The sequence below is a fragment of the Pelodiscus sinensis genome, chromosome 1 (genome assembly GCF_049634645.1).
Source record: "Pelodiscus sinensis isolate JC-2024 chromosome 1, ASM4963464v1, whole genome shotgun sequence".
Taxonomy (NCBI): Eukaryota; Metazoa; Chordata; order Testudines; family Trionychidae; genus Pelodiscus; species Pelodiscus sinensis.
The window spans coordinates 297633669-297660557 of NC_134711.1; the positions used below are offsets into that span (position 1 = coordinate 297633669).

The following is a 26889-nucleotide window of genomic DNA, read 5'->3' on the forward strand; positions in this document are numbered from 1 at the left end:
ACTGGACATTTTGGCTGTGTCTACACTGGGCCACTTATTCCGGAAAAGCAGCCACTTTACCGGAATAACTTGCCAGCTGTCTACACTGGCCACTTGCTTTTCCGGAAAAGCAATGACGATCTACTGTAAAATTGTCAGTGTTTTTCCAGAAAAACTATGCTGCTCCCGTTCAGGCAAAAGTCCTTTTCCAGAAAAACTGTTCCGGAAAAGGGCCAGTGTAGACAGCACAGCAGTCTTTTCTGCAAAAAAGCCCCGATCGCGAAAATGATGATCGGGGATTTTTTCCGGAAAAGCGTGTCTACATTGGTCACGGACGCTTTTCCAGAAAAAGTGCTTTTCCGGAAAAGCATCCTGCCAATGTAGACGCGCTTTTTCCGGAAATACGTATAACGGAAAACTGTTCCGTTTTAAGCATTTCCGGAAAAGGGTGCCAGTGTAGACATAGCCTTTAGGTGTCCGGTATTTTCTGAAATTTTTTATCGGACAGGAGGCGAAAATACCTGACTGTCCAAGTCAATACCGGACACCTGGCAACTCTATCTCCGTTCTCCTCTGTGAGCCTTCCAAAAAATCTCCCCCTGCTGCCTGGGAGGAATCCTTTTATAGGAACTCCCCCCCCCCCACCTCCCAAGGCCTTAATTGGCAGCAGGTGCTTAATTAACCCCAGCTTTAAGCTACCTCCTAATTAGGCCTCTATTTTCTACCCTGGCTGCTGGGCTGTGTTCAGGTGACGCTAATTGGGAAACAAGAAAGCATTAACCCACCTCCCAATATGGCTGCCTTCTATAAGAGTTTTGTAGTTTTCAGGCTGTGGTCTGTCACAACATATTTAGATGAACAGGCAGTCCTAGGCCCAAAGAGCTGACTATAAACATATAGCCTTTCCACTAATCATGTGTTAATCAGCAGGGCCTTTGATTCTGTGTAGTCAACATAAATGGGATTCAAAAGCTGTATGTGCCAGTCATCCCCTAGCAGGGGTAGCTATGAATGACCCACTTTTCCATTCTTTCTCACTTGTCTGAGTATCCATTACATAACAAATCAGAATTAATTTAGCATAATTTTTACTTAGCTGTCCAATGGTTCAAGTCACTCATTTATCATGAAAACTAAATGCTAAAGGTTAGTGTTGCTTTGTCATTTTTAATTGTGCCAGGACAGTTTTTTATAAAATGGTGACTGAAATAAACAGAAATTGAAAGCTAAAACAAAGGATTGAATTAGACCAGGGGTGGGGAATCTCAGCCGCTTGCCTGGATCCAGCCACTGAGGCTCAGGGCTCCTCCCAAACCCCAGCATTGGGGAGCCTATGCTGGAGATTCAGCCCTGCTCCCCTGTCCCAGCTGCTCTACCACATGGCTGGAGCACTCAGAATCTATTAGGCTGGTGCCCTCTAGGCTCTGGTGCGTGAGGGAAATATGGGCAGTATCTATCTCCTCTCAGTTGGGGCCACAGTGGGGGGGAGGTTTGCTTCTCACTAGTGTGTGGCCCCCGATTGATTTTTATGTGTGTCAATGGACCCCAGCCCGCCAAAAAAGTTCCCCACCCCTGAATTAGACCAAAAACATTTTTTGACATCCCAAAAATAATTTGGGAGGTAGTTTTCTACACGCTTTCGCTCTTCAGCTGCTGCAGAAAGATTCATAACAACGTCCTCATTTCCAAGTCCTTGGTAGTATAACCTATCTTTACCATCTTTTTAATATTCCTAGCAAAGGAATGTATAATTACAAATAACTGCCTAACCAAAGTCCATTTGAGGAAAGAGACAGAAGTATTGATTTACATTATATGATTTTTGCTGATCATTCATTCTATCTTAGCAGACACCACCATTAAATTGAGGGTCTCCTTTCTTTTCTTTGATATATAAATAAAAATTGCATAGCATTTATTGAATTTTAAATTGTGAATAAATATTTGATGTCCAAGCAACCATAGTATTACAATAGTTTTCAAGGAAAGAAAAGAGCCTTTTACCACTAAGGCTACATCTACACTGCAACTCTATTTCGGGATACTGGAGAATCCCGAAATAGCTATTCAGCATTTTAAAAGCAATCCTGTTATTTCGAGCTCGCTATTCTGACATCCCTGTAAACCTCATTCCATGAGAAATAAGGGACATTTTGGAGTAGCACTTTATTTTGAAATTTGGCACTGTGTAGGCAGCACCAAATTTCAAAATACAGCTATTTCAAAATAAGATTGAAGTAAGATACTCTATTTATGTAGCTCAAATTGCATATTTTATTTTAAACTATGGTGCAGTGTAGATGTAGTCCATATCGCTAATTCAAATCCAACCAGGAAAGCAGTAACAGAAAACATATCATTTTAACAACTGTCTGGTGATCTGTATAGAATGAGTTTTGTGGTGTCTCTCTAATACCTAGCAGGCAGATGTCCACATGACAAAAATCATCACAGCTGGCACTAAACTCACCGATATGGTTCTTGAGACTGGGTGCAGGAAACCTTAGGTTCAGACCCAGCACAAGCCATCGTAAGGCTGTGTGTCATAAGTCCCCCCTTTCATTTCGGGGTTCCCCTTACTAACGTTCGAGGGGGTATCGTTTATTGCTGGTCGACTACCAGTCACCCTGGTGGCGGGGAGGGGGGTCCGGGCCCTCCCTCTCTCCAGACCCCGACCCAGGGCCCTGACACCAGGAGCTCGGGGCTCCTGATGGTAGCCAGTGGGGGCTTGCCCCTAAACTCGCCTGCTCTCGGGTTCCACGACCCGCCCTGGGTCATTACCTACCCCGCCGGTGGGTCTAATCATGGGCCTACGTCCCCCTTTGCACCGGGTAGGGGATTACCTCCTCGTCGCCCTCCTCCTCCGGATCTGCCTCCCCCCTCAGTGCCAACTCCCTACCCCTTTTATCCCCTGCTGCGTCTGCCAGTCCATTCCCCCTTCCGGATGCCCCGCCTCCCCCTGCCATCGCGCCGCTGACATCAGCGGGTGTCCCGGTCGCACGGTGATGATCGTCTGCCTCCCCATTTGCCCAACACACCGGCGCCGTCTGAGCTGCGCCTTCCGCCCCACTGCCGGCGTCCGCGCCGCCTGGCGCGAGTGAGTGACGGGGTTGCCTCACCCCGTCACATTGTGGATATTAAGCTCAAGCTCATCTGTAAAAGTGGGTTATGCCCCTTAAAGCTCATGATAATTATATAACTAGCACAGCTACCCCGCTGAGATTCATGAAAATTATAGGCATTCAGATACCATGGTGCTGTATGTGGGGAGCAAATATGAAACAACACACTTTACCTGACACATGGAAGATAGAGGGCCAAATTCTCCTTCAGTGTAAATCTGGAGTAATTTTGGTGAAGACAACAGAGTTAATCCAGATTTACACCATGAGGAGAACTTGTCACCCAGGTAGATTCTCTGGGTCAATCTCACATGTCTCAGATATAAGAAAATGAAGCCAGTGAATGGCTGTCTGCTAGAATCTAAATTTCATTTTTGTTGGCTCAATTTCAGAATCAATATCTGTGTCTCAGTGCTGCCCCCTTGCCTGGGCATGAAACAGTTTGTATGCTTCAGCTAAATTGTCATAAAAATGAATAGCTTGAGGGCAGTAGTTTATTGCTAGTATCCAACTCTGTTTTCATTTACTAAATGACATTCTGAAAGCTTCTATTCTGAATATAATCACCTTAGGGTATTAACTGAGTACAGCTCTGAGTGATTCAATTATTGCTGAATGTCAGTCCCTTCACAGAGCATAGGGCTGAGCACATTAACAGCGTGTTTAATGGTTCCCAATTGTTCTCTTTTCACTCATCAGGTTTTCTCATGAACGCTCCTGGGAAAGATAGAATTTGCAGCTACTTTGTTTAAAACCTGGTATTTGTTTACCCCTTTTCACCGTAACCTGCTTCTTCAAATAAGTGCATTTAGGCTGCTGACCATACTTTCCCTTTTCCGTTTATTTCCCTTTTCTCAGTATACTTTTATAAAGTGAGCTTGCAGTAATTTACAGTTCATGATTCCTGTCCACACCAGAACTATTCCAAGAGACTCCTGGATCTAAACCTCTCCTGGATGGATAACCTACAGGAACTCACCTACCACATTTTTTAATTCCCATCCACACCCTTCTCCCCCTCAACAGCTACCAAGATCACTAATCATTCATTGCCCATTCACCACCAGGCTAACACCTCAACCATCTCAGTCCTCCCAGTTCAGTCCAAACCTGGAGAAGGGGCACTGTCACCTCCTAAGCATGTCTTAAGAGCTTCCTAAGCAATGGCTTGTGTCTCTACTGAGGGCTGCCTCAGTTTTCCGCCTCAGTGAAGTAACAATGAGGTCACTTAAACAGCCAGTCAAGGAGAAGTCAAACACTCACCTTTACAGTTCCGCATCTACCTTTTATAAAGTCTTCTGAAAAGAGCTCTTGTATAGCAGTTTAAAAGCTCTAACCAGAGAGACCAGAAAACATTTGAAGTCCCCAAAGTCTCTAGGTTCAGGCCAGGGGAGCATTTGCATTTGCAGTCTTGCAAAGATACTGGTTTTTTCCTTCCTTCAAGAAGTACTTTGTGTTTGCCCTTATTGAATTTCCTCTTGTGGACATCAGCCCAATTCTATTGTTCAAGTTTATTTTGAATTCTAACCCCGTCTTCCAAAGTCCTGGCAACCTCCCACAGCTTGGTGTCATCCCCAAATTTTATAAGCATATTCTCCACAACATTATCCAAATCACTAATTAACATATTGATTAGTACAGAACTCAAGACTGACTTCTCTGCTGGACCTCACTATAGACACCTTCCAAACCTCCCTTTGCTAGCTACTCTGAGTACAGTTTTTCAAACAGTTGTGCACCCAGCTTATAGCAATTTCAGTTAGACCGTATTTCTCAAGTTTGGTAATGAGAATGTCATGTGGGACTGTGTCAGAAGCCTTACTAAAATTAAGACATGATGTCATGCTTTCTTTTTATACATTAGGCCAGTAACACTGACAAAGAAGGAAATTATTACGTTTGTTTGGCATGATTTGTTCTTGACAAATCTACGTTGTCTATTCCTTATAACCCTATTATCTGCTAGATGCCTACAGATTGACTGTTTAATAATTGTTCTTGTATCTGTCCAGGTATTGAAGTTAGACTAATGGTCTAAAATTTCTCAGGTCCTCGGTGTTTCCCTTTTTAAAAATCAATACTATGCTTTACCTTGTTCAATCCTCCAAGATCTCACTCATCCCCCATGAGTTTTTGAAGATAATTGCTATTGGTTCAAAATTACTTCAGCTGGTTCCTTATTTACCCCCAAAAATGAATTTCACCTGGTCCTGCCAACATGAATACATCTAACTTCTCTAAATATTCTTTAACGTGTTCTTTCACTGTTTGACTTGTTAATATTAATTTTGTTTAGTATCTGGTCACCATTAACCTTTCTTAGAGAACAGTGAAGCAGTGTAAGCGTTAAACACCTCAGCATTCTGAATGTCATTATTTATTAGCTCACTTTTCCTGCTAAGCAGAGGACCTATACTTTCCTTCAGCTTGTTTTTTTTCTAATGCTTTTAAAGAACCTTAATATTGCCTTTTATTATCCCTTGATAAAGTATAACTCATTTTGTGCTTTAGCTTTTCTGATTTTATCCCTACATGTTTGTGCTATTCTGTCATACTCCTCCTTAATAATTCATCCATGTTTCCACTGTTTGTACGAGCCCTTTTTGATTTTCGGGACATTAAAGAGCTCCTGATCATGTGGAATAAAGGATACATAAACAGACAGCATCTGTTGTTCTAAATCCTCTAGGATTTTCTGCTTTTCATATCCCAGCCCTTAATGGGAGATGATCTCAGCTTTAGAAGGGACAAGAAGGAAGATTAGAAACATGCCTGGAAAATGAGGGTTACTTGAGAGCTGAGAAGTGCACAAGCTGGGGCTGGTCCAAATCTCCCTATAGTAATGGACAGAAATCCTAATATTGTGAGATCAGAATTAATAATATCAAGAGATGAATCATAGTGGGAATCTCATGTATGCTCCTTCAGAACTACTTTCACATCAGATGCTATAACAGCCAACTATTATTATTTTGTTTTGTATAGTTGTTCACTGTGGGTATGTCTACACTTCATTCCTCTTTTGCGAGAGAAATGCAAATGAAGCAGAGCAAAATTGCAAATGAAGCGGGGATTTGAATTTCCTGTGCTTCATTTGCATAATCACATCCAGCCATTATTTCAAAATACCCTATTTTGAAATTTAAAAACTCTGTCTAGGTGCGGTTATTTCGAAAGAAAACCCTTTTTTTGAAATAACCCTTAAACCTAATTTTATGAGGAGTAAGGGTTATTTTGAAAGAAGGTTTTTCTTTCAAAATAACTGCATCTAGACAGTGTTTTTTATTTCTAAATAGGGTATTTCAAAATGGTGGCCGGACTCGATTGTGCAAATGAAGCACGGGAAATTCAAATCCCCGCTTCATTTGCAATTTTGCTCGGCTTCATTTGCATTTCTCTCTCAGAAGAGGAATGAAGTGTAGACATACTAGGGCACCATCTCCCTGCTACAGTGTGTTAATAAAATAGATGATGGTGACATAAAAAAGACAAACAAAAATCAAGGCATTATCAAGGCACATGCTAACAATTCCGGTCATCTGAAAAAGTGGTCTGTGCCCACAAAAGCTCATGAGACCATCTATATGTTTTATTAGTCTATAAAATTCTACCAGACCAATTTTTTTTTTTTTTTTTTTTTGTAATTTATGCTGTACAGACTAACTCAGCTACCCACCGAAGCTTCAGTCCCTAAGTCTGTGGTTCTCAACTGGTGGTCCACGGACCACTGGTGGTCCATGGTGATTTTTTCGGTGGTCCACAGGAACATTGTCCAAAGTCACACGGCATGAGCAGGCACCGCAATTAGACTGTTATACGCCATGTTCACAAGCACGTGGCGCGTCATCCATAGCGTTACCTAGGATGCAACCATGTTGTGTTGCCAGTAACTTCCATCTGAGGCTCTGAGCGTCAGTATAGCTGCCGCCATCGTGCTGAGCAGTTGCTGTGTCATTCGTCCTGTGCTACATGTGCTGTTTTACAGGTGTGATGTAGTTTGTTTATAATGGCAATGACAGGAGGAAATGTCAAGCGCAAGTATTCGGAGGACGACATCAAATTCGGCTTCACTTGTCAAGAAAAAGAAGGGGTGGATTTGCCACGATGTGTTATTTGTTTCAAAGTCTTGGGGAATGACTCAATGAAATCGGCTAAGCTGAAACTCCATCTCGAAAAGTGTCACCCCAACTTGTTTCAGAAGGATGAAGATTATTTTGAGCAGCAGTTATCAGGTCTGAAACGGCAGCGCCTCAACTCAACAAATGCATTCTACAATAAGACAAGCAATGCTTCCTACATTGTTGCATACAAAGTTGCACAGACCAAGAAGCCTCATACCATTGTAGATCAACTTGTGCTCCCCTGCGCAAAAGAGATGGTGCGGCTTGTTCTTGGCAAGCAAGCAGCAAGGAAGCTGAATGATACATCCGTCTCTAATGACACAGTATTGAGATGGATAAATGAGATATCTCAGGATATCAGTGAACAAATTCTGGATGAAATAAAGAAGTCTCCATTGTTTGCCATACAATTGGATGAATCGACCGACGTCGCATTGTGCTCTCAGCTGTTGGAGTTCGCACGATACATGGTTGAGGGAGACTTCAAAGATGAGTTTCTTTTTTGGAAGACTCTTGATACTACCACAAAGGCTCAGGATGTGATGGAAATTGTTAACAATTTCTTTGAAGTACATGGACTGGATTGGGTAAAACTTGTGGGTGTCACCATTGATGGTGCACCTGCCATGCTGGGCTCAAGACTGGGCTTCCAAACGCTGGTGAAACAGCACACTCCAATGGTAACCGGAGTTCATTGCTTCATTCATAGGGAAGCTTTGGCATCAAAAACATTGCCTGATCAATTGAACACCATTTTCAAAGGGTTGGTGAAAGTGGTGAATCACATCAAATCATTGGCTCTGAACACCAGGCTGTTCAAAAGATTTTGCCTGGACATGGGTTACGACTTTGATGTGTTGCTGTTCTACACTTCTGTATGGTGGTTGTCAGCAGGAAACGTATTCAACATAGTTTTTCAGTTGAGAGAGGAGTTGGACTTATTTCTCCAGGCTCAAGGAAAAGAGGAATTCCGAAATGTGCTTGTGACAGGGCGAGGCAGCCTCGCACTTAACCTGCAGGGCCCAGCCAGGGTTACCTGGCTGCAGAGGCCCCTCCCCCACAACCCTACCGAGCATGCCCAGGCTGTAGCTCCATTATAAAAGCCTGGGGAAGAACTCAGTCTGGGGAGACAGCTGGAGGAGAAGGACCTGCGAAGGGGGCTCTTGCACAGCTGCTGCCAGAGACTCCAGAAGAGGCTGGAGGGGATGCGGAGGCGAGCTGGTGCGACCCAGGGACTACCTGCCAAGGAGACACCGGCCCAGAGGTCGCAGCAAGCTGAGTGAGGGCAGGGGAAGGAACCCCAGGCAACGAGGTAGGAAGTGGCCCAGGGTAGGAGTGAGAGCCGCCTCTCCCGCCCAGAGAACCTCAGCGCATTTCGGCTGGATGGCCCCGCCGAGGGAGTGACCCGCTATCTGGTCGCTCACAGGGTCCTGGGCCGGGACCCGGTGGAGTAGGGTGGGCCCGGGTCCCCCTACCTGGGGTGCATCCCCGCTACAACCCTGAATGGTGTTAGGGACTCAGGCCGGAGGGCCTTGGCCTTGTCTTAAAGGGCCAGCTTTGATGTGTTATGGACTCAGGCCAGAGGGCCTTGGCCTTGTCTTAAAGGGCCAGCTTTAAACTGTGTTGCAGACTCAGGCCAGAGGGCCTTGGACTTAAGAGGGCAGGCGGGAGGGGCCTGCCACAGTGCTGAAGCAGTCACATTTAGAACTTGAGTATCTTGTTGATATTTTTGGAATCTTGAACAAACCGAATCTTCAGCTGCAAGGGAAAGGTGCAAATCTGTTCTCTCACCAAAGCATCATCAAGGCTTTTCTTGACAAATTGGAACTCTGGATCGTAAGAGTCAAAGGCAATAATTTGGTTCAATTTCCATATGTGGATGCCATGCTCAGGGAAAAGGAAGCCATTCGGACGCAAATTCTCAATCATTTACAGAAGCTACGAGACAAATTCCAATGATACTTTCAGAGGTGGACAGGACAAGGGATGGATTATCTTTCATCAGGAATCCATTTACAACAGATGTTAATAGTGTTCCAGAGGATCTGCAGGAGGAATTCTTGGATCTGAAAAATGATTTTGTGGCTCAAGATGTGTACCAGCAGTCTACCATAGAGAAATTTTCGGCCAGTGTGACCAGAAGTTACCCAAATCTGTCATCACACGCAGTCAGATTTCTTTTGCCATTTGTATCAACTTATATGTGTGTGACTGGATTTTCGTGTTTGTTGCACGTTAAATCCAAACAGAGGAATCGGCTTGCAGTGGAAAGTGATATTCGGTGTGCATTATCAAGTACCACTCCAAACACTGACAGCATCTGTTATTTCGAAATAGCACTATTTCGAAATAGCTCCATAACGCAAATATGCAAATGAAGCGTGGGATAGTTAAACCTCGGCTTCATTTGCAATTTCGAATGTCTTCATTTGCATCTCTCTCTCGGAAAAGGGTGCAAGTGTAGACATACCCTCACGACACCTGAGATTGGCCAAGGTCCCAAAGGAGGACAGCCTTTTAAAATCAGGATTTCATAAAATCAAGGGAAATAAAATAATCTTTTATAAGTTGTAGAATGCAAAAAAAAAATTGCTATAGGGAAAGTTGTAAGATCAAAGTTTATAAATTCAGAGTTTTCCTGTATAAGTTGTTGCTTGAGATTATTTGCATGACTGTAATACCAAAGAGCTCCACTTATTGACAGGATCCCATGAATAACATAAGTCTTCAGGGCAGGAACTTTGTTTTCAGATTTGTCTGTAAAGCACCTAACACGTTATTAAATAATTGTGACTTGAGAGCATGATGTTGCATTTGCAGTATAAATGGAACTTCAGCTTAATTCAGCAGGAGTTCCATGCAAAAATAGAGCTGTGAAATTGAGCCCAGAGACTTCAGCAGATTGTATGTACAATGCTGAATTGTGTTGCACTGGAGTAAAATGAAATATTTAAACTGTTGCATGATCTCAGGAACTGCAGTGAAACCCAAAGTAATTCCAAGAAAGAATCATCAGAGATATTTAAATATAGTAAGAAGTACATTTTTATCATCGACAGTTATTCCAATACAATTTTTCAATACGTGAAGTGAACACATGTAAATTGCACTGCTGTCAAGAATCCTGGATCAGTTAGGCCACCCTAACATTGCTTCTAAACTCTTTGCTTTCTTAAAGGGGTGAAAAACATTAACATAGTTTTGAGCCATTGAGCCTGCATACCAATCACTTAACAGTATTATAGCTAGTGTTGCAAGACTCAAGATGTATTATGTGAGTTCCAGCTCTGAATGCGAAAAGAGATGGGATTAAGGAGAGGAGTGTGAAAATGGCTGCAACGCGGCAAATCTTCATTTTCAGATGCTGGAATGGACTTCTGGGTGTGAAAGCCTGCAGCCTATAGCAGCCTATCATCAGTACCATGTACTGAAATTCCAGCTGGGCCATGAAATTGCTGAATTATGTAGTGATCTGGAAACCAAATGTTCTGCTATTTGGTTTTCTGAGTTAAAAGGAGAGTGAAATTGATTGTGCAGCATAAAACTTTTTTTTCTTTAAACAAATCTTTGAATATTTCTGCTATATTCTGCCCTGAGCTATGTGGGTACTTTAGGTGGAGTAAGTATAAGGAGCTTCTTGCATTGTTATATGAAAGCACCAGGGCAGGAACGTCAACTATGCTCAAAGAAAAGCCATCCTCCTATAACATCTGGCATATAAGATGGTCTATCCTTAGGAACCAGGCACTTTAGAAGATTTTAGGTGTCCAATGCAGTATGTGCTGACCTGATTTTAAACTCACACGCTTCTTACATTTTTCTTTATAAAAAGAAGGAAGCACACACCGTTGAGGATACTGAAGTGTTCAGGAGGAAGGATGGTCAGTTAGAGCAAATTCGGGGTCTCAGGAGACCCAGGCTCAAATCTCTGCTCCATCTCAGACATCCGGTGCACCCTTGATGGGCAAGTCACTTCATTTCAATGTGCCTTAGTTCCCCATCTGTAAAACGGGGATAAGAGTAGTTGCTTTCCTGAAAATGGTGGTACGAGGATAAATACATTCTGATATGCTCCGATGTTGTGATAATTAAGGTCTGAGGGTACTGAGGGAGGATAATTGAGAAACTGAGGGTACTGAGGGAGTTGGCAAATGTCATTGAGGAACCTTTGGCCATTATCTTTGAAAAGTCATGGAGATCGGGAGAGATCCCGGATGACTGGAAAAAGAAAAAATGTAGTGCCCGTCTTCAAAAAAGGGAAGAAGGACAATTCAGGGAACTATAGGCCAGTCAGTCTTACTTCGGTTTCTGGAAAAATCATGGAAAGGATCCTTAAGGAATCCATTTTGACACACTTGGAAGAGAGGAAAGTGATCAGGAATAGTCAGCATGGATTCACAAAGGGCAAGTCGTGCCTGACCAATCTGATTAGCTTCTATGATGAGGTAACTGGCTCTGTGGACGTGGGAAAGTCAATGGATATGATATACCTTGACTTTAGCAAGGCTTTTGATACGGTCTCCCACAATATTCTTGCCAGCAAGTTAAGGGAATGTGGATTGGATAAATGGACGGTAAGATGGATAGAAATCTGGCTAGAAGGCCGGGCCCAGAGGGTAGTGATTGATGGCTCGATGTCAGGATGGAGGTCAGTTTCTAGCTGAGTGCTCCAAGGTTTGATTCTAAGACCGGTTTTGTTCAATATCCTTATTAATGACCTGGATGAAGGAATGGATTGCACCCTCAGCAAGTTTGCGGATGACACTAAGCTAGGGGGAGAGGTAGATACGCTTGAGGGCAGAGATAGGGTCCAGAGTGACTTAGACAAATTGGAGGATTGGGCCACAAGAAATCTGATGAGGTTCAACAAGGACAAGTGCAGAGCCCTGCACTTGGGATGGAAGAATCCCAAGCATTGTTACAGGCTGAGGACCAACAAGCTAAGTAGTAGTTCTGCAGAAAAGGACCTGGGGGTTACAGTGGATGAGAAGCTGGATATGAGTGGGCCCTTGTAGCCAAGAAGACTAATGGCATATTAGGTTGCATTAGGAGGAGCATTGCCAGCAGATCCAGAGAAGTGATTATTCCCCTTTATTTGGCTCTGGTGAGGCCACCTCTGGAGTATTGTGTCCAGTTCTGGGCCCCCAACTACAATAAGGATGTGGACGCATTGGAGAGGGTCCAGCAGAGGACAATCAAAATGAGTAGGGGGCTGGAGCACATGACCTATGAGGAGAGGCTGAGGGATTTGGGTTTGTTTAGTCTGCAGAAGCGAAGAGTGAGGGGGGATTTGATAGCAGCCTTCAACTTCCTGAAGAGAGGTTCCAAAGAGGATGGAGAGAGGCTGTTCTCAGTAGTGACAGATGGCAGAACAAGTAGCAAAGGTCTCAAGCTGTGATGGGAGAGGTCCAGGTTGGATATTAGGAAAAACTATTTCACTATGCAAGTGGTGAAGCACTGGAATGGGTTACATTGGGAAGTAATGGAGTCTTCATCCCTAGCTGTGTTAAAGTCTCGGCTTGACAAAGCCCTGGCTGGGTTGATTTAGTTGGGATTGGTCCTGCCTAGGGCGGGGGCTGGACTTGATGACCTTCTGCGATCTCTTCCAGCTCTATGGTTCTATGGTTCTATATAATACCCGAGACATAAATATAATCTGAATGCACAATGCACAACTGCAGTATCAATATTAAAAACTCCTAAGTATTCAAAATGAAAAAGTAGGTCAATGTATGTACTTATTTAAAGTTGAAGTTGGTATGTTTGGATAACAAGAATATAAATATAATGAAGATTCAAACCATCATGGCTGGATTTGCCCTTCATAGCCTATCAAATTGGGACAGATATGAAAGCCTGCGGACTGCAACTCAAGCCAGATGAGAAAAGGAAAGCAGTCAAAGGACCCGGAAAAATGAAAAATATGCAACTGTTTCATCATCAGCTGATCAGGAGCCTAGGGGTCTTGTTTGACTCATTGTTATTTCTATCCTTGCAAGTTGCATTAGCACTAGACTGGCATTCTTTCACTTATAGGAAAGCAAGTGCTCTGCACTGTCCCCAATCAGATGTGAATCTTGTCTCTTATCATTTGTTCCATCCTAACCTCTTGCCTGGCCTTCAGAACTTAGATCTATTCCGACATACAGCTACCACCTTCTGAATGGAGTGTGTCAACAAGAGCACATAGCTCATGTGGTAGACATCTGTCGTCCATCTGAAATTCACAACCCTCGCTCTGATATATAGGATCCCAAATGATCTGTGTCCAGGTTACCTTATAGATGCTATTCACACCCCATATGGCCTGAATTTTACGGCAGTGTAGCTATGCACTCCATGACTCAGGAATGAGGGTTCTGAATGCTGCACCTGTGGCATTCTCATTGGCGGTTCCATGCCTCAGGACTTCATTCCCTGCTCACTTGTAGAAAGAGATGCATAACAAACATCTGTGCTTTAGCCTTCCAAATTGATTAATCTCTTAGATGACTTGTCAGGCTTATAAAGGAGCCCTACCATGGTAAAGGTCATCATGTAGATACACTTACAGATTCTTACATTGCTACTTAGCAAAACTGTATAAAGTCCCAGGTACTGCTGTATTCATGATGATATGTTTAAAAAAAGTTCTACTGTTGTCACATACACGTGCACAGATGGTGGATTTCAGTGGGATTGACTGGGTAAAACTAAGGGCAGAAATTGAGCAACGTTTCTTAATGATAATATAATAGATACATATTTTATTTATGTTTCATACTACTTACTTCATCCAGATTAACAGTAATTTACAGACTTTTTGTTGGGAACAGAAAGAAGGGGCTAGATTCATAACTCATCCATATAAGTGTAAATCTGTACATTCAAGTCAACATTAACAGAGATTATCAGTTGATCCGGATGGATGCAAGTGTAACTCGCATCAGATTCTACTTGAGCTCTTTAGCACAGAATGAAAATACTTGTGCTTAATTGTACCTTGTTAACAAAAGGGTTTATTTTTGTGAATTGGGCTTGTTTTATCATTTGCCACAGTCTTAAGTGGGGATGGTTTAAGGCTTATTCACCATGTGGACTGACCATCTGCACTCAATAATTGCAAATTCACGTCCAGTATTAATAAACTCTTTCTGTGTTCTTGCATGTCTCTGAAATGCCTAAGGCAACTGTTCCTCCCGCATATGGAAAAATCACAACAGCTGTGGGATTCACAAGGACTTCAATGCTTATCTTTTGCTACATATCTGGTAGCAAGCTGCTAAGTGCAAACAACTTTCCACAGTGCCTAATAACTATAAACCCATTAAGTGTAACTTCGGTGACATCAGAAAAATAACTTCCTTTCAAAGAGCCTTAATTGGATTACATAGTACCTGAACACCTGTGCTCATTCTCAGGGACTAGGCGATAGTGTTGAGGTATCTGATGAGTCAGTGAGAGATAATGATCCAGATCTTCATCTGGTGTAGATCAGCAGTTAGCAAGAGCTGAGACTATCTCAGTATTTTTAGATTCCTTTCTAAATATATAAAGAGTGTTCATGCAACTTCCTATATCTTTATTCCTCTAGCAAATTAAGCAAACCTAACAAATAAAAATTGACTATCTCTACAAATGGAGTTAAGACACTTTTATATTTATTTGAACTTTTAAATCTTTTGATGAAATGACTCATGAAAAACTACTAAGGGAATTTATTAGTCATGATCTAAGAGACAAAATATTATCATGGAAATGAAACTTTCTAAGAGACGGGTAAAAAAGATTAGGAATGAATGCAGTTTTCATTGTGGCCAATGGCTATTAGCCACTTGCCCCAACATTTTGTTAGGACTAATGTCTTTAGTATATTTATTAATGACTGGGAGAAAGAGTGAGCAGAGAAGTAACCGATGTGTGTAGATGATACAAAATTTATTAAGTGGCTCAAGACCAGAGAAGACGGAAGAATTTCACCGGGACCTAACCAAACTAGGAGAATGGGCAAAAGAATACAAGTTTCTGAAAATGCATCAACACAGATTGTATCCTCCAAGCTTGCCAGATGCTGTGTTCTTCCAACTCCTACTGAAGTTGGCTTGTAACATTATCTCTTTATAACATATCCTAATAATGCTCTGATCCCCGGAAATGACCTCTGGTGTTTAGCTGGTAGGTCTACTCTTCAGACTTTTGCTGGCATAGCTGTGTTGGTTGGGGAGAGATATGGTGTGATCAATGTAGCTATCCTGGCAAAAGACTATTATTTTGAAACAGTTATCCCAGCAAAACTTCACATTTGCCAGTATAGCTTATTGCATTTGAGCTGGAATAAGCTACACCAGCAAAAGACTACTTTTGGCAGCATAGGCTGAATCCAAACTTGGAGCACTTTGCTGATATAAATAGATAAGCGTAGGTGTACTGGCAAAGCTCCTAGTGTAGACCTGGCCCATGTAATCCAGAAAAGAGTCTGTTTTAAAGGCAGATTTTGTTATTGTTCTCATTGTCTTCAAAAGGAATTGAGGCATACAGTTCTCCCAGTAGGCTTTTAGCATACTACAGAATTGTACCCATACATCATAAACCCCTTGTGTTGGCATCTGTCTGTGCAGCACAGGCTCACACACAACTTTGTGCAGATATAACAACACGATGTTCCAGTTTTATGGCTACGGGAAGAGACCTGTTCTGTTGCTAATGGCTTGGTATGATTAGCTTTTTATTTGGGGATCTTGTTTCAATTATTCTGTTTTCTTCAGCCACTTACCTTCACATGCCCTGTTTATTTGCTATTTTTTTCACCAGGAAGAGTGTAGCATGTTCAACCTACTGTTTTAATTTTTGCTGCTTGTCATTTTTGCCCTCACATTATTTGTCATATAGTTTAGTCTTTAAAGACTAAGAAAACATGTAGATTGTATCATGAGCTTTCATGGGCACAGCCCACTTTGTCAGATGACTGGAGTGTTGGATGTCCAGAATAAATAAGGGAATGAAGGAGGAGGGAGAGAAGGAAAAAAATGGAGTGTGGAGGGGAAGACAGTGTGTAGATAAGTTTCGAAGGGATAGTTGAGCCAGTCTGTAACAGTAAAAACTTAGATCGCGATTTAGACCATTAGCATGAGAATTAAACTTGTGAATGAAATGGAGTTCCAATCCTTCTCTGTGTATTTGGCTTGTGGAATTGCTCTGAAACAAAACAGCAACTTGGAGATCCACTAATGAGTGTCGAGGAAGGTTAAAATGTTCCCCAACAGGTTTTTGTGTGTTGCCTTTGCAGATATCTGATTTGTGTCCACTAATTCTTTCCCGTAGGGTCTGTCCAGTTTGTCCAATATGTATTGCAGTGGGGCATTGCTGGCATTTGATGGCATAGATCACATTGCTGGATGTGTAGGTAAATGAACCTCTGATTTGGTGGTTGATGTGGTAGAGTCCAGAGATGAAATCATTTGTATAGATGTGTGGGCAGAGTTGGCACCGGGCTTGATTGCAGGGGTGGGTTCCTGGATCCTTATGATGTAGCTGTGTGGTGTGGTTACCGGAAAGAATTTGTTTCAGGTTAGGGGGTTGTTTGTAAGCAAGAATAGGCCTTTCCTTCAAGACCTCTGAGAGTGAGGGGTCATTTTCCATGATAGGTTGTAGATTGTGTATCATGCGTTGGAGGGGTTTGAGTTGTGGACTGTAGTGGGTTTGAGTTGTGGACTGAGTTGTGGAATTCTGTTGTTTTCTCTTTTGGGTCTGTCTTGAAGTAGTTCATGTCTGGGTACTTTTTTGTCTCTGCCAATCTGTGTTTTCACTTCTTCAGATGGGTATTTCAGTTTTAGGACTGTTCTATATAGATCCTCTAGGTGTTTGTCTCTGTCTGTGGGATTGGAGTAAATCTGGTTGTATCTTAGGGCTTGGCTGTATGCAATGGATTGAGAAGTGTGTCTGAGATGGAAGCTAGAGGCATGAAGGTAGGTGTAGCAGTTGGTAGGTTTCTGGTATAGGATGGTGGAAATTTGTCTATCATTTAAATGTACTGTAGTGTCAAGGAAGTAGATTTCTCATGTGGACTGATCCAGGCTGAGGTTGATGGTGGGGTTGAAGTTGTTGAAATCCTTGTGAAATTCTTCAAGGGTCTCTTTCCCATGGGTTCATATGATGATGTCATCAATGTAGCATAAGTAAAGTAATGATGTTAGGGGGCGAGAGCTGAGGAAACGTTGTTCAAGGTCAGCCATAAAAATACTGGCATATTGTGGTGCTTATTTGACATGTACAGGATCTCACCTCCTTCAACATTCTCCAGCTGTTCTAGTTCTCTCCCATTGCCCAGGGGTTCTTATCGGCTTCCTTTTTTGTTTCTCTATGCAGTCTCTCTTCAGGTAATGTCCCCTCCTTTTTGGCAGTCCATCTCAGTCACCTATCTTTGCATATTTTGCTTATATTCTTCAGATTCATTGGTACTCATTCCTTCTCCAGTGCACATACTCTCCTACCATTGGCTAAAAAAAATTGTCCTTAGGAATATTCCCAGAGAGGTCAGCCCTCACTTCAGTTTTTATAAATATATGCCTTTGTTGCTATAGTGCTCTACTGACGCTGGCTCAAACTGCTCTTGTTAAATTCAAACAATTTTCACAGCCTCCAATGACTGCAGGAGCCTGCTGGGCTCAGATGTTTTTATATAATTAGTTCAAAAAGAGTCATTTATTTTAAAAGTGGCCAGTGACACATGGCTGCACATTCCTTAAAATGTGTGTTATGTATGAGGGGGAGTTTCTTTAAAACACACTGCACCGTACCGTTATATTCCTACCCAGAGAACCCTTGATCCATCCTGCACACATGAGAGTAGGTGGCTGCCAACAATGTGTCATGCTGTTAGTATGGAAACATTTAGTGCTGGGAGATAACATATCTCTTCTTGTGGCTTCCTGTTTCTTTGGTTCTGAGAATCCTGCTTATGAAAGAATATAAGCTCTTCACGGCCTCTAGTGGACAACAGCTAGAACTGCAGGTATCTTTTAACCTCTAAAATGGATCTGAGGGAAATCTGAGCATTACCAGTACACATTTTTTTTCTTGATATTGTTTGGTCAATATTATAGCTAATTAATATAGACATCTTCCCCCAAGAATTTAGGTCTCTCAAATAACACTGGAAGATAAACCTATGGTGAGGGAGGAGGAATGAAGGACATATCAGGTTGCTAATATAAATTATATACGGCTTCAGGAGAATTCTTTGTCATCACTTATAAAACTGAAGGGATGCTGAGAATGAAGTCTGTATTTCCTCCTGATTATTGTTTTTTAACTGCCAGGTGAAGATCTGTGCTATAAGCAGATCATTGGCAATGTTTATTCTCACAACAACCCATCAGGTCTGGAAGCATTATCTTCATTTTGCAGAGAGGGAGCAGAGGCACCAAAGGGCTAAGTGAATTGCCTAGACACAGGAAGTCTATAGTGGAGCAAGGTAATGAATCTAAGTCTCCCATTCTAGCTTGTACGCTAATTCCTGGACCATCCTTCCTCTCTTCATTGGGTGTGGAATGTTTCGTACCCCTAGTTTTAATTTTTTTCAAAAGACTAATTTCTGAAACCAAAGTTACACTGTGGGCTTTTTAATGCCATAAAACTTCTTAGAGAGATAAGATGCATGAGGTAATATATCATGTTGGACCAATTCCCCATTGTTGGCATCCTTTTTTCTTGATGTTGTGGAGTTTCCATTTCAAACTGCAAAATTCTCTTTTCTCCATTGTTGCTTGTAGTACAGTATTCCAAATAACTATGGTAGCTATACATTTCAAAGGGATAGCTGTGTTTGTCCATTTCAGCAAAAACAATGAGGAATCCTGTGGCACCTTAAAGACTAACAAATTAATTTGGGCAAAAGCTCCAGCCCATTAAAGCTTATGCCCAAATAAATGTGTTAGTCTTTAAAATGGTAGCTATAGAATTTTGTGGTTTGAAATGGAAACTCTACAACATCATGAAAGAGGAAGACAAACTTAACAGAATATTACCTCACCTGCTTTGTCACTCTAAAAATGTTTATGGCATTAAAAAGCCATGTTAAAATAAAAGACACATCACTCATTTTAAAATCTTTTAAATATCTAATATCTTGGGATAACATGGCTATAAAAACACTGCAGTAAAATTTTTATAACTTTTCCAAGAGTGATATGTGATGTGAGCTGGATAAGGCTAATGTGATCCGATGGTCTCATCCATGTCACTCCCATTTGTGAAAATCTTAGGTGAGAGAACGATATAAATGAAGTCAAATCTCCTAATTGTTAGATAGCTCTCCAAACTCTTTCCCGAAGCCCTGGCACTAGGATTTTATTTTGAAATAACCCTTCCCCTCCAAGGTCAAATTTATAAGCGGAGCATCCACACTACCAAGCCTGTTATTTTGAAATAACGGACTGCAGAATTCAAAATCTGTACTCCTGCTTTTCATCAGGAATAACACGAATTCTGAAATAACGGTAGAGTGGTTGCTCCGGTGCCACTATTTCAAAATAACTACTCTCTAGAGTAATTTGAACTAATTATGCCCCAGTGCTTCCTAGGGCTCTTTGTCTGAGGTAGCACGTCCACATTAACGGAGCCTGCCTTGGACTAATTTCAAGTCTCTCCTGCAGCATGGACACACTACTTCGATTTTGGTAAAGCAGGTGTTATTAAGTTGAATTTACTAATTCAGAAATAGTTTCCTAGTATAGACATGGCTCAAAGGTTCTTTCAGTCTATTGATTTTTAAATTACAGTGATGTCTTCTAAGTTGGCTGCAGCAGTTCTAAATGATAGTTTGACACCTTCTCCTGTAGTTCTAGAATATGTTAAGTTTCATAAAGTAAGGCTTACTTCCCGGGTTACTCAACTTTGGAAGCCATGGAGACCACAATGATACTCTCAGCACATGCCAAGGGCCGCAACTTAAGTGTGGTTGCATATACATGCAGATATATATGTAAATATATGCAAATAGCTTATTTCACACTGACAGGCATGAATACAAAGTACTTCCCACAATGGCCCAGCGCTCCCAGCACCTCCTCCCTGGGGACTAGAAATGCCGACACCCCGTATCCATCAGTTCCTGCCAGCCCGTCCGCTTGTGTCTTTCAGTGCTCACCAACCTGGGAGATGCCTCGCCATTGTGGAGTGTGTTCCCAGTAGAGGCCATGTTCAAAGAATCCCACCCGCGGGCTGTGTGTTGAGCCCTGCGTAAACCCAAACTGTACCGCAGGCTGCAAACAAATGAGCCACAGGCCACATGCAGCCCACAGGCTGCATGTTGAGTAGCCCTGCTTTAGATGAAACATCTTTGTGAAAATCAATAATTTTTTGGTCGCAAAGGGCTTGCTAGAGCTCTGCCAGTTTTTTGTTTTTTTGTTTTTCTCTCTATAGCAGATTGAAAGGAAAACTGAAAGATAATTGAGAAAGAAATATAATTAATAAACATGTGTGTGTGCATGCATGTTTATGATGGAATAAAACAAATATGCCAATAATACAGATTATCAAACACAATCAAATATGAATTCTATTAGTATGTGGGAGGCCGGGGAGACAACATGTCATACCACAGGCATTGGAAACTTTATCTACCTCCAATAAAATGCACAGGGTTTGTAAGTAATGTAATACTTTTTTAAAATAAAATATTTTTAAGTTATGAAATAAGCACAAGCCAAATTCCTTTCCTATGTCTTCAGTCAACATGAGTTTGAGGGAATCACTCATTCACTGGCAACTACAGCTGGGCAGTTAATGGATTTTCCATCCTGTGAAAATTTTCAAGATTTCAAATAATTTCCTGTTTCACATTGGGATGAAAACAAAACCTTTCATGGTTTTTCACGCATTTGTGTGCACATACTCAAAAAAGAGCAAGACCCAGCCCAGAATAATTCAACTGCGATATTGGTGATTCAGGTTGGAGTCCCTTCTGAGCCTAATTCAAAGCACTGAGTTGAAGAAAGGTCTCACACACCCCAGCAGAGTGCCTCACTAGTATATTACTATGGGGTTTTGGTCTCCCGTAATGGTTTTAACTATTAATTGCATCCTGGACTTCAGAAACCTTCCCAATGAAAGCTTAGTTGAAACTGGAATGTTTCCACAAAAAAGTTTCTGTTTCAGCTAATCAATATTTTTTTAACAGAGAAATATTGTGTTGGAAAATTCCAGACCGGCATTAGTGGCAACCTTGCAGTCATTTGATCTCCTGTTACAAATGCTTGTTTACAATAAACCCACCATGGGGTCATTGTCACAGCATTGTTACATTACAGTAAAAGCTATTTGTCAGAATGAATGTTTGTTATGTAAATACTCTGTTGGCAAATTTTTTTAAAGACTGAAGTAGGACCATGGTTCTCAAAGAGCAATATTTTCTTGCTTCTTATACATAATCTCTGTGATGAGTAGCACCTTACCTTGTTTCCACAAAAATCCATGCTGAAATATTTCAAGGGCACATGGGAGTTTCCATTTGGTGACAGTTCTTAAAGAGGCCCTGTAAATAGTTAGCCTAGTTCAGGATTCCTTTTGTCATAGCAAAGGGCAGTAGGTCCTATGTGTGTGGCAGTATTTTGTGCAAGCTAAGATTTTAATAGGATTATCAAGTAGTGAGAGGGGAAGAACTGGAAAATGTTGGTATCATATAAATTTGACAACTTTGCTGTTGGGATTACTACAGTGAAAATAAGCAGCTGATCTTAGGCAAACAGTGTTGTTTCCAGTCTCATTAAGTATGATTAAGAATTTTTAAAGGCAAAAACTTCGAAAACAACAAACAGTCTAGTGGCACCTTAAGGACTAACAAAACATGTAGATGGTATCACGAGCTTTCGTGGGCATAACCCAAATGGGCATAAACCTACGTTTTGTTAGTCCTTAAGGTGCCACTAGACTATTTGTTGTTTTCTAAGTTTTGCCAGTTACAGACTAACTTACCTACCCCTCTAAAGCTTTTAAAAGCAAGTAAGTACCTTATTAGAGCTGCCATGGAGCATTTATGGCCATGCATATTTCAGAAATGAATCCTCAAGCGCTGATTTCTTCCTTCAAGGAGTTTAGTGGTACTAGCTACCGTATAATGAAAACCTTTCTGCATTGGAATACAGCTTCCTATTTATGCTCTGGAAATATATTTTAATCAAATTTTCAGGAAATGTATCATCAAAAACATGTAAATGTTTGTTTTAAGATATCCTAAATTCTGGAATTCTTGACTACATAAGGCAGTGCCATATTTATTTATTTATATATTAATTAGTACAAAATACTAAGGTATAGAATAGACTCATTAGATAAATGGTATAAAATAATTACAGCCCGAGGCAGCAAAAAGCTACTGTATTGTTGAAAATTCTTGTTTAGGACTACTTCACAGTCAGTGCTATATCAGTGACTGTAGTTTTCCAAAGGGTGGAAAGTGAGGAAATATCACCCTGGGCTATGTATGAACTCTTAAGATTTCCCAAGCGGAGGCTATAACAGTACTTGGTGCAAGGACTTAAAATTAAGTTGCTTAATTTGAGGTTCTGCTGTTAATAATTCACTAGGTGGCTATTTACTCCTCTTGGTAGTGCTAAACTAGTGTCCAGTGTGGTGTTTGGGGAGCATTGTTCTTAGGTGTTTAAGTGTTGAAGTGAAGTGTTGAAGTGAAGGCCATGTCAGGCTATTAAAGGTCCCATGGCACTTTATGCAGGAGTAAGTGTAATTACATTCTGGCTACCTGTATTTCCCTTACCGTTTAATTTGAATACATTATTTTTAACTTCTTGTACTAAAATGTGTGGGATTGCTGCACGTAGTTAGTGGCAGACATGTTTCACACCAGACACATCTGCGCTTCAGTAGAAGAGGAGAATTGCATGTGGTTTAACTGCTTTAGGATGACTGAGAATGGCGATGATAATATCTCAGGCTTAAGTTTAGACTTGTGATTGGTGTATCATTATACATTTCATTTGTATATAGCTCCTGAATTCCACCTTTCCTCACAGTAGAAAAGATAATTTTACTAGATGCAATTTCTTGATGACTGCAGTATCATGCCAGTTCTTTCACATATTGGGTCTTGAGGGCAGATGCTGATGCTGACTTTTTAATTCCTTCTCTCCCTTATTACATCCTTTTTAAGCCTTTTATGAAGGGAATTAGCATTCCAAGCCATTATCATTTGTGGGGAGTTCTAATTACTGATTTTCATGACACCCAATTAACTTTTTGCTGAGAGCAAGACATTTTTTATCCCCTTAAGCAAACCAGAACTTTACATTTGAATGTTATTTTTAAAAAGTATTTGAATCATACAACTCTTACAAGAGTTCTTGTCCCTGACCTCTGTAGAGCATTCACATGGGTTTACACAAATTATTATGCCTCTGACATATACAAATTGAACTTTATGTTAAACTAGGCTCATGTCATTTAAATACCTTAAGTGATATTTTAGGCCCTCTGGTTTACTAACAGTTTTACTGCATTCTGCAATTTTAGTGACTCGGTTTATTGAATGTCTTTGATGCAGGAGCTTGCAAATGCTGCTGTCTTGTCTCTAGTATCACAGCAAACATACAGGCTTTGCAGCAGTGGTTCAGAAGGGTGACCTGGAAAGCAGAAAGTGACAGTTTAACGTTCATATGCCAGACTCACACAGCTGAATTTAGAGTTAGAAAACATTTACACTGGCTGGTAAAGGGACCACATTTGATATATAGATACATCAAAAAACCAGGTTCTTTTTTCCCACTAGGGCAAATAATCAAAAGACATAAATTAATACAAGAAATAAAAAAAAGGCATAGGTCTTTTTGAAAAAATGTGTAGTTCTGGCAAGGGATGTGTTTTGCATACTTTAATCCTTCATAGTGCATATTTTACTATATCAAAAATGCAAATGCATCCCAGTTTATATCTTCCCATCTAATGTAAACAGTACAATTGTCCTACTTTACATAGACATTGAGACTGTGAGTGAATGAAAAAAATCTAGCTAGCGCCTGCAAGACTCCTCTGGCACAATAGTGCTTTTAGTTAATGGGGGTAGGGGGGCAGGAAGATGGGGCCCTTATCCTCAGCTAGGAGGAGGGGAGCCTGTTATGGCTGTTAGCAAAAGTTGGTAATTTCTCCTTCTGACTGTAAAAATTGAAATGAACATGTTGATTTAATTTTGAATTGAAATTTTCATTTTGATCTAGTTTTCAAAAACCAAAACACTTTTTCAAAATTTCAGCTTTCGTCTTCCTCTTTCTTCCCATTTTTCTTCTTTGCCAGTGAATTCAACAGAAAGATGCCTAGGTTTCCCAATTCCTTTTCTTTCCGCTTCTTCATCTCTGTACCTTTTAAAAACTTTTCCAACTTTGGAAAACTTAGAGAGTAGGAAAAGGTAAAAAAGAAAGGGAAAATTATGTGTATACAGGGAAAGGACTTCAAACCATAAACATTTTTCATTTCATTGCATTCCGTGGCAAAAAGAAACCATGAAAAACTGAAAGCTTTTTTTCAAATTGAAATAAAATGTTTTGTTGTGTTTCAAAATTTGTAGTAAAAAAATAAATCAAAAGTTATCTTTGGGGTATTTAATTTTCAATAAAATCTCATTTTTCCACCAAAAAAAAATGATGAATTTCGACCAGCTCTTGTATCTGTCTCACACTGTAAAGGTGAGGAAGAACCTCTGTTTCCTCCTGGACTTATATTTTCTCTTAGACTCTAGTTGCTAGGAATGACTTTCAATTTTCAGCTGGCAAGAGATGTACTCATTCTTCTTAGGCGTTGGCTTGATTGTACTGAGCCACATTTTCATCACCTCAAGCTTGAACTATGGGCTTAGACTTAGCCTGAAAGCAATCTATAAACCACGGCTGGCCTTTTAGGAAAACCAGGCCAACACAGCACATTTAGGGTGACCAGATGTTCTGATTTTATAGGGGCAGTTCTGATAGTTAGGACTTCTGTCTTACATAGGTGTCTGTTTCCTCTCCACTCTGTCCTGGTTTTTCATACTTGCTGTCCAGTCATCCAAAGCACACCATACCAGTGCCCCTTTCTGTACACTAGTTTCAGTTAAGTTCCAGATGAATTTAAAATCTGGATCTTCATTTTCTAGAGTTCTAAATTAGTGAAAAACAGGATTTCAGAGGCTACCCCTCATTCCGCATCTAATCATGACAGCTGCATTGAGTGCATGCTGTGATTTACAGAGGCCACATTTGAACTGGTGAGGGAAGGAGAAATCTCCAAACATTTTCAGTTGAAGGCCAATACCCAGTCCTGGGTATAAACAAAGGAAATCACAGTATGGGAGCCTTTAATCTGCTCCATTTTAATATTCGTTTTTAAATTCTGTTAATATTATTCAAATGGATATTTACTACACATTGATCTCATTTATGTCATTTCAAATACATTTTTAAAGGCCAACAAGAAGTCTCATGTGTTTTGACAGATAATCATTGTACATGCAATGGCTCTGGAAAGTTGATTAAATAGCTTTTTTCTGTACTTCTTTGAATAAGGGATAGGGCTGGTGTTGCCCCCGTCTCTATATTCTGTGCAGCTAGTGCTTTGTCATCAAGCTACTGGCATGGATTAGCCAGTCTATCCACAGGAGAGCCCTATAGCTGCCACACTCCAAATCTAAATCACAGCTGCTTGGACTAGTGCCCTCAGCACTTGTCTTATGGCTGCCAATTGACAAAGCACTATCCCACTGCCCTCATTTCATAATACTGCAAGATACTTAATTTTCTACCAAGCCTCCTGGAAGGTCAGTATTTGAGCATGTGCCTGGCTTAATGGTTTCCAAGCTGTGGTATGTGAAGTACTTACTGGTGGTTTGTGAAGAGGTTTCTAGTCCTGGTGTGCTGGCTGATCTCAGTTTCCATCTGTGCAATCAGGTTGAAAGAGACTAAAAACACCTTAAACACTTTCTTAATACTTAGAACTGCACCAATGTTCATTAGGAGCTAGACTAGGGATTGAATGCCAAACTTTCAACATTGTAATAATAGACAGCTACTCCTTGAGCATGCACAGGTTACCCATAGCTGTTAGTTGGGATCAATAGTAGGTGAGTTACCCAGAGAGTGGGGCATAGATAGGGTACATCAAACAGTAGGCTACATAAACAACAGCTGCAGTTTCCACAGGGCCTTTACTGAATTGCTAATGGAAATGGTTCATGTGAATCAGATTAGGTGGAGAGATGGTCCATCTCTGTTAAAAGGTTACCTACAGTGTGACACGATTTGAGATCACTGGGGTAGCTCAATTCATCTTTTCATTCAGAATGTATCTGGTGGCTAACATGTCTCTGCAGTAATTCTTAAGCGAGGTCTACACTAGATCTAGAAGGTCGATTTAAGGTACGCAACTCCAGCAATGTAGAATATATAGCTGGAGTCAGCTTACCTTAACCTGAGCTTGGCACCATCCCCACTGTGAGGAGTACGAGTGCTGACTGGAGCTGCCCTCGGTGTTTGATTTATTGGTCTATATTAGACCCGCTAAATAGAATGCCAGAACGTTGATCTCCGGCGTGGCAAGTGAAGACGTGCCCTTAGTTTCAGTAGTACCATCCCTTGACAGGAGTTGGTGAGAATTAAGACATTGTAGAGAATATATTAATATATATTAATAACTGGTTTACTTTGCCCTTT

The 26889-nt window shown here is 41.1% G+C and overlaps 1 protein-coding gene across 5 annotated transcripts in view; it reads left to right on the plus strand.

The window, feature by feature from the left end:
* The window catches only part of STARD13 (StAR related lipid transfer domain containing 13), a 430610-nt gene that overhangs the window by 305922 nt on the left and 97799 nt on the right, over positions 1 to 26889 (plus strand). The window lies entirely within an intron of this gene.